This window comes from Bos mutus, chromosome 12 (assembly GCF_027580195.1).
Source record: "Bos mutus isolate GX-2022 chromosome 12, NWIPB_WYAK_1.1, whole genome shotgun sequence".
In the NCBI taxonomy this organism is placed as follows: domain Eukaryota; kingdom Metazoa; phylum Chordata; class Mammalia; order Artiodactyla; family Bovidae; genus Bos; species Bos mutus.
Genome location: NC_091628.1, coordinates 15153546 through 15173836, shown reverse-complemented (window position 1 = coordinate 15173836; position 20291 = coordinate 15153546).

The following is a 20291-nucleotide window of genomic DNA, read 5'->3' as shown; positions in this document are numbered from 1 at the left end:
ATGATCATCGGGTTGGGAAGATCTCTTGGAGAAGGAAATGGCAACCCACTCCAGGATTCTTGGCTGGAGAGTCCCATGGACAGAGGAGCCTGATGGGCTTCAGTCCATGGGGTCACAAAGAGTCTGACACAACTGAGCACGTGCAAAGGCCTATAGTTGGAGAGAGGAGGGCGGGGAAAGGAAGTGCTGAGGGTGGTTATTTTGCCTTGAGTTTCATCTGTCCCTGAAGCTCTCTGCTAAGATACCCAGAGTCCTGCCTGGTTCTGTTTCCTTAGGCCCCTCGGTGTTGAACAACAGCCATCAGAGAGAGCCTTGGAAATGTGGTGTCCAGGGGCAATGAACACAGCCTACCTTTTCCAACAGAGAAAGCAAGGAGAGGCAAGGAAATCACTAGAGAGAGAAAACATTGGTAAATATTTTAAAAACAGTAGTTCAAACATATATTTACTCTTTGGGAATGTGTAGTGAAAGTTATGTGGGAGATATAATTTGCCAGTCCTTACTGGCTCTGTAAGTCTAGTGTGGGAGCTTAAATTTCTTTAAAAAAAAAAAGTCAAGAAGTCAAGGGAAACAAATTTAAAAATATTATCCCAAAGGTGGAAGCAGCCCAAGTGTCCACTGGGGAATAAATAAAATATTTACACATACAATAAGGTATTGTTTGGCCTTCCGAAGGAAGGAAATTCTATCACACGATACAATATGGATGGACCCTGAGGACATTATGATCAGTCAAATGTCACTCATAAAAACACTTACTGTACCATTTCAATTACAGTGTTTGAATTTGAGTGTAGTAAAATCATAGAAACAGACAGCAGAGTGGTGGTTTCCAGGGGTTGGGGGAGAAGGGAGTGGGAAGTCGTTTAATGGGTATGGATTTGCAGTTCTGCAAGATAAAAAGCCTCTTGATGAAAGTGACAGTGGAGAGTGAAAAAGTTGGCATAAAGCTCAACATTCAGAAAACGAAGATCATGGCATCTGGTCCCATCATTTCATGGGAAATAGATGGGGAAACAGTGGAAACAGTGTCAGACTTTATTTTGGGGCTCCAAAATCACTGCAGATGGTGACTGCAGCCATGAAATTTAAAGACGCTTACTCCTTGGAAGGAAAGTTATGACCAACCTAGATAGCATATTGAAAAGCAGAGACATTACTTTGCCAACAAAGGTCCATCTAGTTAAGGCTATGGTTTTTCCTGTGGTCATGTATGGATGTGAGAGTTGGACTGTGAAGAAGGCTGAGCACCAAAGAATTGAGTGCCTTTGAACTGTGGTGTTGAAGAAGACTCTTGAGAGTCCCATGGACTGCAAGGAGATCCAACCAGTCCATTCTGAAGGAGATCAGCCCTGGGATTTCTTTGGAGGGAATGATGCTAAAGCTGAAACTCCAGTACTTTGGCCACCTCATGCAAAGAGTTGACTCATTGGAAAAGACTCTGATGCTGGGAGAGATTGGGGGCAGGAGGAGAAGGGGACGACAGAGGATGAGATGGCTGGATGGCATCACTGACTCGATGGACGTGAGTCTGAGTGAACTCCGGGAGTTGGTGATGGACAGGGAGGCCTGGCGTGCTGCGATTCGTGGGGTGGCAAAGAGTTGGACACAACTGAGCGACTGAACTGAACTGAACTGAACTGAATAGAAGAGTTACGAAGATGGATGTTGTTGATGGTTAAACCACATTGTGGATGTACATAATACCACTGAATTGTACACTTAGAAATGGTTAACTACACTCCTGCATACAGGCTGCTTCATTAAGACACACAAGGCAGTGGCTTAAACAAGTTTTACATTATATGTATTTTAATCACAATAAAAAAAAAACCCAAACACACCTGTAATTAGTTGTTAGTATCTTTCCCTAGAGCTAGAGTGGTTTCTCCTCCGTCTTGTTTACCACTGTGTGTTCACCGTCTAGAATGGTGCCTAGCATACTGGAGTCACTCCATAAATATTTGCCAAGTGAATGAATGGTCTTGGGAGTGGGATTTGGGGGCAGAGTATGCCTCAGGAAAGCAGTATTCCATATAATGAGCCACCTAGAAAAAACTGACAGGGGACTGAGAAATTTGCTACTGATACTATTCAGTTGCCATAGTGCCTGGTGTTTGTGAACATGTATCTTGATTAAAAATATTACATATTAAAAAGAAGAGACATTACTTTTACAGACAGAGATCTGTCGAGTCAAAGCTATGGTTTTTCCAGTAGTCATATATGGATGTGGGAATTGGACTGTAAAGAAAGCTGAGCGCCAAAGAATTGGTGCTTTTGAACTGTGGTGTTGGAGAAGACTCTTGAGAGTCCCTTGTACTGCAAGGAGGTCCAACCAGTCCATCCTAAAGGAGATCAGTCCTGGGTGTTCATTGGAAAGACTAATGCCAAAGATGAAACTCCAATACTTTGATGACTTGATGCGAAGAACTGACTCATCAGGGAAAAGACCCTGATGCTGGGAAAGATTGAAGGCAGAAGGAGAAGGGGATGACAGAGGATGTGATGGTTGGATGGCGTCACTGACTCGATGGACATGAGTTTGAGCAAGCTGGTGTTGGTGATGGACAGGGAGGCCTGGTGTGCTGTGGTCCGTGGGTTCTCAAAGAGTTGGGCACGACTGAGCGACTGAACTGACTGATTGATCTTGATTAAATATAGAAATAGGAAAAAACAAGTATGTTACATTCCTGTAGTCACATTCTTAATCATTTGGTCCCTTGCAGAATAGGGCTTCTTTCTCATGAAACTTTTAAATTGACTATGATTTTTCCCCCCAGTTTTGTACTACTTATTTTATTTTCACAGCTAAGTACAAACGACTGACATTTTAGCACGTCAGACCTAAAATGATCACCCGTGTGTGTGCGCTCCATTGTGTCCGACTCTTTGTGACCCCATGGACTGTAGCCCACCAGGCTCCTCTGGTAAAATGTAGTCTGGACTGCAGGGAGATGGGGTGTTGCAACGAGAGGAGAAGGACTTGCCCTCTGTGTTTGCTCCCTTTTTCCGTCAGTATCAGTATCAGTATCGGGCTTCCCTGGTGGTTCAGACGGTAAAGCATCTGCCTACAATGCGGGGGACCCAGGTTTGATATCTGGGTAGGAAAGATGCCCTGGAGAAGGAAATGGCAACCCACTCCAGTATTCTTGCCTGGAAAATCCCATGGACCGAGGAGCCTGGTAGGCTACATACAGTCCATGGGGTCGCAAAGAGTCGGACACGACTAAGCGACTTCACTTCACCCCATGACAAAACCCCTCCAAATCTCTGTATGTGATTCTGTGAGCATGGAGGAAAATGTGGGAGGATGGGTACTTGGTTGGTGATCTGTTTTGTGTGTGTCTTAGTGAAGGAATGGCTGGTGTTACAAGGGAGGGAGGAAAAGGGGAAAGGAAGGCGGAAACCAGGTAGAAAAGAAAAAAGAGCATTGTACCAAAATACTAATAATAGCACATGATACATATTGATGTAAAATTATATGCGCTATAGACTAAATTAAGTTTAAAAAATTGTGCGGGGACTTCCCTGGTGGTCCAGTGGTTAAGATTCCTGGCTTCCACCACAGGGGGCACGGACGGGCTGGATTCCTGGTCAGGGAGCTAAGATCCTGAGTGCCAAACAGCGTGGCCAAAAAAAATTATGCAGGTCTTTCCCCAGGTCAAGTGCTGCTCTTTAGCTTTGAGCCATCATTTCTGAAATGTTCATATTAGTGACAGATGGAAAGACAACCTTAAGCTATCTCTAAGAGAAGTCAAGACTCTTGATCATGCCTGGCTTTCCCCTCTCCCAGCTGTGATGGGGGAAGGGCCTGCTGCCTGGCATGGGGAAAGTCAAATTACTTATTTATAATAATAGAAATTAAGGTGGTCCTGAGGACCTTACAAGAAGCTCCCAGAGGTAAAAACATGAAAATGGAGTGAGAGGAAGAAGTATGGAAAAAAAAAAAAACAACAAACCAAACTCCTGGAGGGTACTATCTTTTATTTACTCTGAGATCTAACACAGATCCAGGGAGTATGACACTTTCATCGGTGTTCCTCTACATGATCTGTGATATACGATGTAAGGGGTATAGAGAAGAGGTGGATGGTGTGAGCAAACATCATGGGGTGGTGTTTCCAGGCTTGCAACCTGGGGTCACAGAACCTTGGGTTCAAATCTGCATTTGCTGGATAGAGGCTGCTTTCAAAAGAAACACAGCACAGTGGCTTAAGCAAGCACATAGCGTCAGTGTTTCTGAAGTAATGGTCCTGATCACCGGTGAGGGCTGATCTGGTGGTTCTGGGGGCAATGCTTGCCATTTTCATCCTGCTCTTCTTCCATCCTTTTCATCCCTGCACCAGTAAAGACCGTTCATCATTATGTTTGCCTTCCAGTTTGCCAGAGGGAGGAAGAAGAATGGGGAAAGTGTGCTCCATTCCTTCTAAGGGCTACACTCAGGCCGAACACATCCCATTGGCCACACTCAGGTCGTATGGTCACACCTAGCGGCAAGGGAGCCTGGAAGATGTGGTCTCTGGCTGACATGCACGTAGCCAAAACTTCCAAAAGACCACAGGGAGACAGACGTGAAGCCCAAACCCACACAGCTATGGACTTATAAAGCCTACGAAGGAATGGTAGAGTGGACTCTGAGGATAAGAAAGGAGCCCTGCTCTAGTCTTGGGCATCACGGAATTGACATTTTCCAGCAGAAATCTAAAGAACTTGATTAGATGGAACAAGAAAGAGTGTTCTATGAGTAGAGAATTGCGTGTACTAAGGAGAGGCACAAGGCATATTTGAGGAACTGAAAAAAGGCGTAATTGAAGCAAATACATCAATCAGTTCTCTTCCCAAGGATCGGAGTGAAATACATTCTAACATGCATGCCTAATGGCCTAAAAGACACTGTTTATTTTCTGTGGTTTGGAAATATCCCACTGTGGTTTGTCTGGCAGCCCAGAGAAATCTGATGCTGGTTTGGGAAGGTCTAATTATTTCTCACAGAAGACCGAAGCAAATGAGTGAAGTCTTTGTGTGTGTTCCCTAGAAAAATTTGACAAAATCGTGTGCCTGGTTTGTGTTATTTAGGACTTTAAGTAACATTAGGACATGGTATAATAGGACATGTCTATAGTGTATTGAAATTCGGTGCTTTGAAAATCATTTGCCTTTTTTCATGAAGGGAACACATTGGCATTTGGGTAACGAATCCACCTTGCCACGTGGGAGGTGAGAGCAGCAATAATCTTTGACTCACAGAAACTCATTTCCATACACTGCTCAGGAAAATCGGTTTCATTTACTTTATAATTTCACCTCCAATGAAAGCCTTGTTAAGTGTGAGTCATAGTAAACGCGAGGTCCTAGAATTTCAGAGAGCCCAGTATAAAAAATTCATGGAATCTTTCTGCACTGTTTACTCCACTTCTTCTTATTGCAACCGGGTAATTGGTCTTTTTTCCTTTTTTTTTTCCAGTTTTAATGTGCTTTCTCTCCTTTGCTTTCCAAAGGACATAACCTTCCCCTTGCAAAGGTGTGTATCTGATTTGGAGGAGATGAAAATCTGTTATGGGAGGAAAGCTGAGAGAAAGACAGGATAGTTTCCAGTTTTGGGAATTCAAAACAAGGATTGGGATTTGCCTGGTGGTCCAGTGGTTAAGACTCCATGCTTTCAATGCAGGGGGTGCAGGTGTGATGCCTGGTCAGGCAACTAAGATCCCACATGCCCTGAGGGGTGAGGCTAGACACACACACACACACACACACACACACACACACACACAAACACACAGGGAAAAATCCAGGATTTGTCAGCTAAAACTATTGTTTTAAATATGGATTTTGTATGTTAGCATGTTTAGCAAACCTAGGAAGCAGGCCTTGGTATAGTGTAGAAGAGTGTGAAAAGTGAGAGTGTTAGTCATTCACTCGTGTCTGACTCTCTGTGATCCCATGGACTGTAGCCTGCCAGGCTCCTCTGTCCATGGAATTCTCCAGGAAAGAGTACTGGAGTGGGTAGCCACTCCCTTCTTCAGAGGATCTTCCTGACCCAGGGGTTGAACCCAGGTCTCCTGCATTGCAGGCAGATTTACCATCAGAGCCACTAGGGAAGCCAGAAAATATAAAAAAGATATCCCTAGGGAGAATCACTGGATAAGACACAGTGCATTTAATTTAAATTTCCTATTAAATTTGAATTTCGGATAAACAACGAATACTTATTTTAGTATAAAGTATGTGCCAAATATTGCATGGGACATACTTATACTAAAAGATTATTCACTGTTATTCTGAAATTCAGATTTGACTGGGCATCTTGTATTTTTATTTGCTAAAACTGACAATTGTACCTCTAAGGTTAGGACAGCAAGGCAAGTACTGCTCTACAGTTCAGTTCAGTTCAGTTCAGTCGCCCAGTTGTGTCCGATTCTTTGCGACCCCATGAATCGCAGCACGCCAGGCCTCCCTGTCCATCACCAACTCCCGGAGTTCACTCAGACTCACGTCCATCAAGTCAGTGATGCCATCCAGCCATCTCATCCTCTGTCGTCCCCTTCTCCTCCTGCCCCCAATCTCTCCCAGCATCAGAGTCTTTTCCAATGAGTCAACTCTTCGCATGAGGTGGCCAAAGTACTGGAGTTTCAGCTTCAGCATCATTCCCTCCAAAGAAATCCCAGGGCTGATCTCCTTCAGAATGGACTGGTTGGATCTCCTTGCAGTCCAACGGACTCTCAAGAGTCTTCTCCAACACCACAGTTCAAAGGCATTCAATTCTTCGGTGCTCAGCCTTCTTCACAGTCCAACTCTCACATCCATACATGACCACAGGAAAAACCATAGCCTTGACTAGACGGACCTTTGTTGGCAAAGTAATGTCTCTGCTTTTGAATATGCTATCTAGGTTGGTCATAACTTTCCTTCTAAGGAGGAAGCGTCTTTTAATTTCATGGCTGCAGTCACCATCTGCAGTGATTTTGAAGCCCCCCAAAATAAAGTCTGACACTGTTTACACTGTTTCTCCATCTATTTCCCATGAAGTGATGGGACCAGATGCCATGATCTTCGTTTTCTGAATGTTGAGCTTTAAGCCAACTTTTTCACTCTCCACTTTCACTTTCATCAAGAGGCTTTTTCGTTCCTCTTCACTTTCTGCCATAAGGGTGGTGCTCTACAGAAACAGAAAAATAAGAGGTGAGGGAAATTCAGGGCATGCCATTCATACTGACCATCCAAACTTTGCAGCCCTTTTCTCTGAGCAGAGCATGTACTCCGTGTAGAATCAGAAAGCACGAGAGGCTTGATTTCACAGGCTTCCTTAAATATATATGAGGGCACTTGCCAGGGAGCTACATCTACCCTGACTCTGATTTGAAAGCTGGTATTCAGAAGCAGCAGGCGCTACGCAGAGTCCGTTCTGGTGTTGGGTGATAACAGTGACCTTGGCTGCTCCCAATGGCCAGTGTTGTCAGTGGAGGAAGCTGTGGTGTCCAGCGTCCATAGCAACAGCAGAGTCTCTAAGGCCTTATCCTGAGCACCATCCCTGGCTCCAGAGCCTTCGGTGCCTGGTGCAGAGTTCTGGTGCCCCCTGGGGCCCTGCAAGGTGCCAACATTCTTCTGATGAGTGCTTTCTGCTCCTTAACTATGTCAGAGTCAGTTCTGTCCCTTGCATGTAAAAAGCGTGCATGCATAGTCCATGCAGGGTGAAATATAAGCCTTTTCAGAACTGAGAAATTGTGGAGAGAAGAATAAAGAGGAGCGAGAAGAGAATGGCCTGAGAGAGAACAGAGTGGGCAGAACTGTGTCTGGAGAGGAGACGGCACATAGTAAGTTGGGGCGGGTGGAGGCCTGGGAGGGTACTCTTGTGCCAGTCTTCACTTGGGGAGCTGTCCTGGGGGTTTGCAGCCAGTTCTGACAGCCTTATGGGGATTGTGAGGATGGGTGTCCATTTGGACTGCATCGTGCCTGCGCTCTTTAAGCATTCAAATATTTTCGTTTTATTTTTCCTTTCTAAAACTGTAGTTAAAAAAACACATAACATAAAAGCTGCCATGTTAACCATGATTAGGTTGAAAGTGAAAGTCGCCCAGACTCTTTGGGATCTGTACAGTCCATGGAATTCTCCAGGCCAGAATACTGGAGTGGGTAGCCTTTCCCTTCTCCAGGGGATCTTCCCAACCCAGGGATCAACCCGGGTCTCCCGCATTGCAGGCGGATTCTTTACCAGCTGAGCCACAAGGGAGGCCCATTATTATTAGGTTGAGTTCAGCAGTATCCAGAGCCTTCACACTGTTGTAAAGCAGATCTCCAAAACTTAGTGGTCTTGGAAATCTGAAACTCTCCCCATGAGACAAAACTCCCTCCCACCCTCCAGCCCCTTTCTGTTTCTATGAATTTGACTCACACACTATTTGTCCTTTCGTGTCTGGCTTATTTCACTCAACATAAACTCCTCAAAGTTCATCCACATTTGTAGCCTGTGACGGGATCTCCTTCTTTTGAAGCCTAAATAATCTCCCCTTGCACGTGCAGACCACATTTTCTTCCCTCATTCACCCATCAGTGGACACTTGGGTTGCTTCCATCTCTTGGCCACTGCGTATGAACAGGACAGTGCAGACAGCTCTTCGAGGGCTCGTAAATATCTTGAAATTGCTCTTGAGTGCCAGCGTTTCATCTTGGTGAGGCAGAAGGAGTTGTGGAGGTTGAGCTGTCCAAAGCCTCCCTCGACTCCCAGGTGGCCCAGATATCATCTAGAGTGTAGCTGAGGAGCTTGATGGGTGGAAAAGAGGTGGTTTTGCAGCTAAGACATGTGCAGGGAAGAGCACCCAAGCCTCGGTTGATGGAGAGTCACAGAACGACCTCAGAACAATGGGTCAGTGAGGGCTCATCATCCAGGGCTTGCTGCTGGGCTGGGTTCACCTGAGTTAGACTAGAGTCAGCATGGATTTCCAGACTCAGATACCAGCATGGCAGGCAGCACCCCAGGGAAAAGAGCTGCTGTGCCAGGTTCCTGAAGTCCCCTGCTCTTCCTGATCGTGACAAGTTTGCAAAAACCGTGGAACTCAACACTCTTTGAGGAAGAGAAGGAGAGAGCAAGAGGAGCTATCTGGGAACCACAGGTTACCTACATGGATGGTCAAATTGTTGCATTAGCTATAGAGTTACATCTGTATCTGACAAAGGTGTGGATAAGGCAGAGAAGGAAGGCTGGATCAGTGGTAGTTGTTGTTCAGTCGCTAAGTCGTGTCTGACTCTTTGTGACCCCATGGACTGCAGCACGCCAGGCTCCTCTGTCCTCAACTATTACCCAGAATTTGCTCAGATTCATGTCCATTGAGTCAGTGATGCTATCTAACCATCTCATCCTCTGCCTTCCCCTTCTTCTGCCCTCAATCTTTCCCAGCATCAGGGTCTTTTCCAACGAGTTGGCTCTTCGCATCAGGTGGCCAAAGTATGGGAGCTTCAGCTTCAATATTAGTCCTTCCAATGAATATTCAGGGTTGGTTTCCTTTAGGATTGACTGGTTTGATCTCCTTGCTGGGGCTCTCCAAGGGGCTCTCAAGAGTCTTCACCAGCACCGCAATTCAAAAACATCAATTCTTGGGCACTCAGCTTTCCTTGTGGTCCAACTCTTAAACAGTTAACTTTTTGTTACCTTGCTCTATTTCCCTACCTCCCAACTCACATGGTGTGCTTCAGCCCCAGGGCACTGCTCATCACTCCCCCAAGCCACCCACGCATCATCCCTCAGGCTCTGGAATGCCCCATGTTGTTCTGAGCAAGCAGCTCGGCTGTTGCTGTCTGTGTCCTGGAGAAAAATCAATGGTTTCCAAGGTGCCTCAGCCTCAAACCCTGAGGGTTTCTGTTCATTCAGTTCCCTTGGTGTGGATCTCTCCCATCGCCACTTGAAAAAACACATTTGCCCCTCGAAAGCCAGACCAAATGCCACATCTGGGATATTTATTGAGACCTGTGTTCCCTCTCCAGGCAGAATCAATCACAGCAGTTTCTCCCTGCCTGATGGTTACGTGTCTGTCTGCCTCGCTGGGCCATGAGCAAGCTGACGGCAGAGAACACGCGATTCCATCGCTATACCCCAGCTCCTGACACGAAACTGAGCAGAGCACTCTGGGGCCTTCCTGGGAACAGACTCTCCCCACTCCCCCGGGCCATATCCCCCATCTCTTGTTTGTAGAAAAGCTTTAGTCTCCTAGGCTTTCACTGAGTTCCAAAGAGCAAATTTAACTAGAGAAGGGAGAAAATGCAGAAACAAAGGGAAAGAGACAAGCAAGACAAAACGGGAGTTTAGCCATAAAACAAAGTCAAGGACCTTCAGTTCCTCTTCCAGGGAAATAGATAATATCCTGAACCATACCCTTGAATTGTTGTGTAAATATTAAAACCCCCACCAGGTGGAAGAAGTTAACTGCATGTTGACCACAAGCAAGAAGGCCCCAGATCAGATCAGATCAGATCAGTCGCTTAGTCGTGTCCGACTCTTTGCAACCCCATGAATCGCAGCACGCCAGGCCTCCCTGTCCATCACCAACTCCCGGAGTTCACTCAAACTCATGTCCATCGAGTCAGTGACGCCATCCAGCCATCTCATCCTCTGTCGTCCCCTTCTCCTCCTGCCCCCAATCCCTCCCAGCATCAGAGTCTTTTCCAATGAGTCAACTCTTCGCATGAGGTGGCCAAAGTACTGGAGTTTCAGCTTTAGCATCATTCCTTCCAAAGAAATCCCAGGGCTGATCTCCTTCAGAATGGACTGGTTGGATCTCCTTGCAGTCCAACGGACTCTCAAGAGTCTTCTCCAACACCACAGTTCAAAGGCATTCAATTCTTCGGCGCTCAGCCTTCTTCACAGTCCAACTCTCACATCCATACATGACCACAGGAAAAACCATAGCCTTGACTAGACGCACCTTTGTTGGCAAAGTAATGTCTCTACTTTTGAATATGCTATCTAGGTTGGTCATAACTTTCCTTCCAAGGAGTAAGTGTCTTTTAATTTCATGGCTGCAGTCACCATCTGCAGTGATTTTGGAGCCCAAAAAAATAAAGTTTGACACTGTTTCCACTGTTTCTCCATCTATTTCCCATGAAGTGATGGGACCGGATGCCATGATCTTTGTTTTCTGAATGTTGAGCTTTAAGCCAACTTTTTCACTTTCCACTTTCACCTTCATCAAGAAGAGGCTTTTTAGTTCCTCTTCACTTTCTGCCATAAGGGTGGTGTCATCTGCATATCTGAGGTTATTGATATTTCTCCCGGCAATCTTGATTCCAGCTTGTGCTTCTTCCAGTCCAGCGTTTCTCATGATGTACTCTGCATATAAGTTAAATAAGCAGGGTGACAATATACAGCCTTGACGTACTCCTTTTCCTGTTTGGAACCAGTCTCTTGTTCCATGTCCAGTTCTAACTGTTGCTTCCTGACCTGCATACAAATCAGATACAATACAGATACATACAATACAGATCAGGTGGTCTGGTATTCCCATCTCTTCCAGAATTTTCCAGAGTTTATTGTGATCCACACAGTCAAAGGCTTTGGCATAGTCAATAAAGCAGAAATAGATGTTTTTCTGGAACTCTCTTGCTTTTTCCATGATCCAGCAGATGTTGGCAATTTGATCTCTGGTTCCTCTGCCTTTTCTAAAACCAGCTTGAAAATCAGAAAGTTCACGGTTCACATATTGCTGAAGCCTGGCTTGGAGAATTTTAACCGACAAGAATCAGAAGACTGATGAAGTTAACACCAGACATACGACCTTTTCCCCTTTACCACCAGCCAGTCAGAAGAATGTCCAGAAGCTGACTGTGTACGGAATCCTCTCCCTCGTCTGCTGTGGAGGAGAGTCAGGAAGCCCAAGGACAAAGGTAGAAGACTTTTTCTAGGAACTGGGTTGTGAAAAGGAAAGAGAAGAAGATGATCAGAGAGAGTATTAAAAAAAATTTTCAGGGACTTCCCTGATGATCCAGTGGTTAAGACTCCATGCTCCCAACTCGGGGCAGTGGGGGAGCGAGGGGCACAGGTTTGATCGATCACTGGTCAAGAAACTAAGATTCCACATGCTATGCAGCCAGAAAAAAAAAAAACTTATTTTCTAAATAGTTATTTTTTGGCTGTGCCACATGGCAAGTGGGATCTTCCTCAACTAGGGATTGAACCCACGGCCCCTGCTGCATTGGGAGCGCAGAGTCTTAACCACTGGACCACCAGGCAGCAAAAAATAAAAAAAAGATTTTTTTTAAATAAGAGAAAATAGACTTGGACCTGCTTGTGTGTTGAGAGGAAAATGCCAACTGAGAGGGTGGACTGAGGATCAGGAAAGAAGACGGGAAGATGAAGCTTGCCAGCTGTGTAAATCTTCCCAGCTGTGCAAAGTTATCACTGAAGACCCTGTAATAGGGGCTTCCCAGATGGTGCAGGTGGTTAAGAACCCGCCTGCCAATGCAGGAGAGACTTAAGAGATCTGGGTTTGATCCCTGCATTGGGAAGATGCCCTGGAGGAGGGCATGGCAACCCACTCCAGTATTCTTGCCTGGAGAATCCCACTGACAGAGGAGCCTTGTGGGCTACTGTCTGTAGGGTCGCAAAGAGTTGGACACGACTGAAACGACTTAGCACATACACACAACCTGTAAGACAGGGTTTACTTCCCTTTTCTAGAGGCAAACTTGTGGTTTAGAAAGTTCCAGGCATTTGCCTCAGGTCACACGCTGGTGAGTGGCAGACACGAGGGGTGTGACTCCAGCGGTCCACCTTTTAACCCCCTGGTGTAAAAAATACGCTACAAAGCAGCTCACAAACCAAACCATCATCAGGCCTTCGAAGCTGTGGTTGCAGGGGTGCTAATGGGGTTGTGACACACACAGGGAAAGAACAGAAGAGACGGATAAACAGAATGTTTATGAACTGTGCGAAGCGTGGCTGTGACACTGGCTAGTGACAGTTTCCTCCAACATGAAAATAGGCTAGTTCACAACTCACTTCCTGGAAACACAAAAGTCAAATTCTGTGGCTCAGATGGCAAAGAGTCTGCCTGCAATGCAAGGGACTAAAGCTTTTGATTCCAGGATCGGGATGACCCCCCGGGAAAAGCAAATGGCAACCCACTTGAGGATTCTTGCCTGGAGAATCCCATGGACAGAGGAGCCTTGTGAGCTATAGTCCTTGGGTCGCAAAGAGTCGGACACGACTGAGCGACAACACACACAGACACACCAGTGTTAGTCGTTCAGTCGTGTCCGACTCTGTGATTCCATGGACTGTAGCCCGCCAGGCTCCTTTGTGCATGGGATTCTCCAGGCAAGAATCCTGGAGTGGGTTGCCATTTCCTTCTCCAACAATGGTATCGGAGCTCTTTGGTAAATGCATCCTTTATTCAAGGACTTGGCTCAACGTTAAGGCAGATGTGACAGATCCTCTGGGATACATACATGGTGGGTCCAGCAGTGCCTGGCACACCAAGGTGATTAATGTTTGCTTGCTGATAAAGTGATGGCTCAGGAGGGTGAGGGAAAAATATTTGGGAGATCCATCAGAAATTGGCGTAGGGACTTCCCTGATGGGCCAGTGGTTAAGACTCCACACGTCCACTGAAGTGGGCACGAGCTTGAAAAAAGTAAGAAAACCTAACAGAGGAAAATCTCTCAAAAAGCCACATTTGAGGGAGAGTGACAGGGGCTCCCTGTTACTCTCCTTATACCTAATTGTCCCCTCCCTATACCCAGATTTCCACTTCTGTGAAGGAAATAGTATTTATTTCTTATTAGTGTTATTTCTGGGGCCTAGCTGAAATATAATAGGTAGATGGTAAAGTTTGTAGGAGAGAGAGGGTTGGGTGGAAGGATGGATGGATGCACGGATGGATGGATACATTAATAGATGGAAAAAGAGTACCCAGAAATTACTTAAATGTCTGTAAAACACTCACCTAAACAGAAATCATCCAACCATATTAACTGTCCTTCTAACAGTCAAAGCCCTACCAGCTTCTAGACGGTAATGGCCCAGCTGGTTTAAATGGGTCCCCATGGTTACAGGCATGCTCTGGTTTCCATGGTTACATTTCCCAGTCCCTCACAGGAGTTAGAGATACATACTTGAAATTTAAAAGGATTTTTTTTTCTTTTCTTTTGTCAGCCTACACAGAAATCCAGGGTTCTACAGTCTGGGGTGAACATCTCAGTGACCTCTTAGGAAGAAAAGGGGGGAAATGGCGATAATATTTGTGACAGTTCTATTTTCCTCATTCGCACTGAGTGAGGAAGAGACGATTCAACAGGGAAATATCATGGCAGTAGAACGAAATTGCTGTATCACGAGCCTGAGTGTTTTGCTTAATTAGTGGAGGAGGAAAATGGGAGAGGCAAGAACATCTGATACGGCTTCAGGGGGAGGAGGGGGATGTTTTCCAAAGGTGGAGGGGAGTCCTTCTGTGTCAGAGTCCGTTTAACGTGATCATCCCTCTTTGCTATAGCTGTGCTGTAATCACTTTGCATTAATTTCCCCCACAGTCCTCATTTCAAGCAACCCCTCCTGGCCCATTTTGGCTTCATCAGACATCTGTCAGAAGGCATCAGCCCGGGTCAAGATCCTTGGTTGAATCTGGCTTTTCTTGGCAGAAGGAACCCATGTGGAACTCTAGTGCCTCCTTGTGGTAGGTCTAACATTTCCATCTCTACTTCACTCCGGAAAAAGCTGTTTTTACTTGCTGTCATTTAGGAAGCAAAAATATTCTTTTCCCATGTATTAATGTATCTATCCATCTATCCTTCCACCCAACCCTCTCTTTCTCACAAACTTTACTGTGTATCTATTATATTTCAGCTAGACCCTAGCAATAATACTAATAAGAAATATAGGCTATTTCCTTCACAGAATTCACAATCTGGGTATAGTTATTCAGTCGCTCAGTTGTGTCTGACTCTTTGCGACCCCATGGACTGCAGCAGCCAGGCTTCCCTGTCCTTCACTCCCTTTGGAATCTGCTCAAACTCATGTCCATTGGGTCAATGATGCCATCCAACTATCTCATCCTCTGTCACCCCCCTTTTCCTCCTGCCTTCAATCTTTTCCCAGCATAAGGGTCTTTTCAATGAGTCAGTTCTTCACATCAGGGGCCAAAGTATTGAGCTTCAATGTCAGCATCAGTACTTCTAATGAACATCCAGGACTGGTCTCCTTTATGATGGACTAGTTGGATCTCCTTGCAGTCCAAGGGACTCTCAAGAGGCTTCTCCAACACCACAGTTCAAAAGCATCAATTCTTCGGCACTCACCCTTCTTTATGGTCCAACTCTCACATCCCTCTGGAAAAACCATAGCCTTGACTATCTGGACCTTTGTCGGCAAAGTGATGGGTAGGGAGGGGACCAAATAATCGAACAGCTCCTAAGAGTACAAAGAACTATGGGAGAAAGACAGAGGGAGGCACCCGCTGGCTGGGGAAGCTGTGTCAGCTATGGGGCTAGAAGACATTGTAAAGCTGGATGTTCAAGGTTGCAAGATTTTAAAAAATGACAGTGTTTCATCCAAGAGGGGTTTCTGTCATCAAAATAAACCGGAGTATAAATCATAGTAACAGCTGTCTTTATCCGAGTTCATGTACTTGCTACCTCAAAGCAGCTCTGTTGACAGAGGCAGGTACAAAGACTCAGTGCTGTTGAAAAAGAGCTGAAAAGAAGCTGCTAATATTAGACCCAGTGCAACACAACATCAGCACAGCATCAGTTATGGGGCATCCGGGGCAGAGGCGACAGGTGCCTCCTGGAGGGTCCAGGCTGTTCACTGGGCAGAAGGTGCTGTGTGTGCCCGTGTGCGTGTGTGTGCATGCGTGTGTGCGTGAGCATGTGCTTGTGCACGCACATGTGTGTGAGAAGAGTGGCACAAACGCAGGTGAGGAGGAAGGCACAGATACCCCTTGTCTTCCCCTCAACAATGAGCCCATCAGAAGAGATGGCGCCCTAATCTGAAGGCTGTGGCGTCATTGAAAGATTTAAGTAGGGCAGGGATAGAATCAAGCTTGCATATTATAGAGGTCATTTCTATGGCATTATATTCATAACCGAGCTCAAGAATGACTCTCAGGCTCTGGGTTGGGTGACTTCATTGATGGTGGTGCCGTCCACAGAGAGGGATAACGGTCTAGGAGAGGAGGTTGGAACACGGCAACCGCAGACGGATTTCTCATGTGTTCTCTCAAAGACTTCAAGTGGATAATGAAATTCTGTGTTGGTCATGGGTTTGAGGCACCTGTGGAACTTCTAAGTGGAGACGGCTGGCAAGCAGGGGAAAGAAAGTGGAAGTGTTAGTTGCTCAGTCGTGTCTGACTTTTTGCAACATCATAGACCGTAGCCCACCAGGGTCCTCTGTCCATGGGATTCTCCAGGCAAGAATACTGTAGTGGGTAGCCATTTCCTTCTCCAGGGATCTTCCCGACCCAAGGATCAAACCTGGGTCTCCTGCATTAGCGGTCAGCTTCTTTACCATCTGAGCCACTAGGGAAGCCTGGTGGGCCCCCATGCAAACCAGAACAAGAGTGCCCCTTCTGTTCCAGCTTCAGTTCATTGACCCAGGCGTGGGCGGCTGCGCTGACCCAAGCCAAGCCTGAGTTCTCCCAAGGAGTTTTTTTAACAAAACACTCAATACACAGCTGGAGCACTCACACACCCTGACCTGGGGACGGAGCAGGGTGTACCTAGCTTGCCCTGTCCCCATGGAGGGGGTGAAGAGCTGACTCACCCCTTCATTCCCAGCACAGACTCAGAAGGACAGATGCTAAGTTCCAAATATCAGGATCCAGATACCAGGGCTCACCCTGCCCCAAAGAAGCTCAAATGACCTGCTGCCAGGAAGGCAAGCCTTCTGCTCCTTCATCTTACCCTGAGACACGAAGCCCTCACTCTGGCCAGGGCTGGCAATCTGCTGGTGAACCCCAGGAGAAAGCAGTCATCTTTCCATGTGGAGCCACTGTGCTGACACCCCATTTTTGAGCACCCCTGTGGTCAGTGTCTGGGGTGCTGTTGATGCCCAGGGTACATCTGGGGACAAGCTCAGAGCCCTGTGGGAGGGTGGAGTTAAGGAGTTAATACTGGATGAGGGGTGGTATCCTGCCCGCCCGAAGCCCAGCACCCTGCAGCACGCTCCAACAGGCTGCTGGCTCAGGTCTTGGAGTCCTGGGAGGGGAAGGGGTTGACAAGCACGAGGGCCATAGCACAGAGCATGGGTCACCAGCGTGGATGGAGCACGCAGTAATCAGGGCCCAGGCAGAGCCAAAGGAGGGCCAGGTTGAACTCCCCGGGAATTTTCACGTCCAAATGAAAAAAGAGCCAGTCTCCCTGGTGTGGTTGAAACTGTAAAAGTCAAGTTCAGCAGCTGCACTCTCCAGCACGTGGAGAAGATTAACCTGCAGGGACTGAGACTGATGACACAGAAACTCAAAGGGGAGCAGACTGAGAACACAACCAGTCTTGGGACTTTACTGGTGGTCCAGGGGTTACGACTCCATGCGTCCAAAGCAGCGGGCGTGTGTTTGACCCCTGGTCAGGGAACTAAGATTCCATATTCCACACAGGGTGCTCCCCCGCCCCCAAAGAAGAACAAAACCAGTCCTAAGGGCTGGAGTTTCAGGTTCCAGTGACCCAGGAAGCCCAGAGCCTCCTTGTCTTTCCTGAGCTCTGTGTTTACCATCTTCCAGCCTACAAATGGCTCAGGGTTTCCCCAACAAAACTCTCGTAGTCCGACTTGGATTTCTGCCCTTTGCTAACAAGACTATTGACTAATACTATAAAGAGACTTAAACCAAGCGTAACCTGTAAGACAAATCTACAGAGTGGGGTCACAGAAGGGAAAGGGGTTCAAGAAGGGAGTCATCACTCCGAAACTGCAGAAAAGTTGAAAAAGACCATTAGATTTAGTTTCAAAAATGTCACTGGAAATCTTAATGACAACAGTTTTAATGGACTAATTAGGGATGGCAAATTGAAGCAGGTTTATTTTTATTGGAACATTATGAAAGTTTCATGAGAGTACAGGGCTCATCCACTAAGATATATGAGTTTCTATTTTTATTATAATTAAAAATTATAAAATTGAAAAGTACAAAAAATATGTAGTGAAAAATAAATCTCTCATTTTAGTACCCTGGTTATTAAATTTTCTTCTCTACAGGCCCAGAAGCAACACTATATGGGTTCCTTGATTACCCTTACAGAGGTATTCTAAGTAACACACACACACACACACACACACACATATGGACATTGTTTTTCCTCCCTTCTTTCCTTTTTTTTTTTTTTTTTTGTAGTCTACCATTATGCTCTTTAGTATTTTCACTTAATACCTCTTGGAGATGGTTCCATGTCAGAATATACAGAACTGACTGAATCTTTTAAACAACAGCCTCATGCTCCATAGAATGAAGGTAACAATTTATTTATAAGCAGTCCTCCATGGACATTAATTTCTTGCTATTAGAAACAATGCTCAATTGAAAATGACTTGTCATTCTACACTTATGTGAGCATACTTGTAGAACTAAATTTCTAACAGTGGAATTAAGGTTCTGTTGTATGCAATTTTTACGAATGTCGACAAATTACCAAAAAGGCCACATTAAATTCCATTCTTCCCAAGGATGTATGAGAGAATGAATTTCCCACCTGCCTTGCCAGCACAGGGTATTTTAATTTTTAAAATCAGAGATACCAAAGGAACATTTCATGCAAAGATGAGCTCGATAAAGGACAGAAATGGTATGGACCTAACAGAAGCAGAAGATATTAAGAAGAGATGGCAAGAATACACAAAAAAACTGTACAAAAAAGATCTTCACGACCCAGATAATCACGATGGTGTGATCACTGACCTAGAGCCAGACATCCTGGAATGTGAAGTCAAGTGGGCCTTAGAAAGCATCACTATGAACAAAGCTAGTGGAGGTGATGGAATTCCAGTTGAGCTATTCCAAATCCTGAAAGATGATGCTGTGAAAGTGCTGCACCCAATATGCCAGCAAATTTGGAAAACTCAGCAGTGGCCACAGGACTGCAAAAGGTCAGTTTTCATTCCAATCCCAAAGAAAGGCAATGCCAAAGAATGCTCAAACTACCACACAATTGCACTCATCTCACACGCTAGTCAAGTAATGCTCAAAATTCTCCAAGCCAGGCTTCAGTAATATGTGAACCGTGAACTTCCTGACGTTCAAGCTGGTTTTCAAAAAGGCAGAGGAACCAGAGATCAAATTGCCAACATCCGCTGGATCATGGAAAAAGCAAGAGAGTTCCAGAAAAACATCTATTTCTGCTTTATTGACTATGCCAAAACCTTTGACCGTGTGGATCACAATAAACTATGGAAAATTCTGAAAGAGATGGGAATACCAGACCACCTGACCTGCCTTTTGAGAAATTTGTACGCAGGTCAGGAAGCAACAGTTAGAACTGGACATGGAACAACAGACTGGTTCTAAATAGGAAAAGGAGTATGTCAAGGCTGTATATTGTCACCCTGTTTATTTAATTTATACGCAGAGTACATCATGAGAAACGCTGGACTGGAAGAAGCACAAGCTGGAATCAAGATTGCCGGGAGAAATATCAATAACCTCAGATATGCAGATGACACCACCCTTATGGCAGAAAGTGAAGAGGAACTCAAAAGCCTCTTGATGAAAGTGAAAGTGGAGAGTGAAAAAGTTGGCTTAAAGCTCAACATTCAGAAAATGAAGATCATGGCATCCAGTCCCACCACTTCATGGGAAATAGATGGGGAAACAGTGGAAACAGTGTCAGACTTTATTTTTCTGGGCTCCAAAATCACTGCAGATGGTGACTGCAGCCATGAAATTAAAAGACGCTTACTCCTTGGAAGGGAAGTTATGACCAACCTAGATAGCATATTGAAAAGCAGAGACATTACTTTGCCAACAAAGGTATGTCTAGTCAAGGCTATGGTTTTTCCTGTGATCATTTATGGATGTGAGAGTTGGACTGTGAAGAAGGCTGAGCGCCGAAGAATTGATGCTTTTGAACTGTGATGTTGGAGAAGACTCTTGAGAGTCCCTTGGACTGCAAGGAGATCCAACCAGTCCATTCTGAAGGAGATCAGCCCTGGGATTTCTTTGGAAGGAATGATGCTAAAGCTGAAACTCCAGTACTTTGGCCACCTCATGTGAAGAGTTGACTCATTGGAAAAGATTCTGATGCTGGGAGCAATTGGGGGCAGGAGGAGAAGGGGACAACAGAGGATGAGATGGCTGGATGGCATCACTGACTCGATGGACATG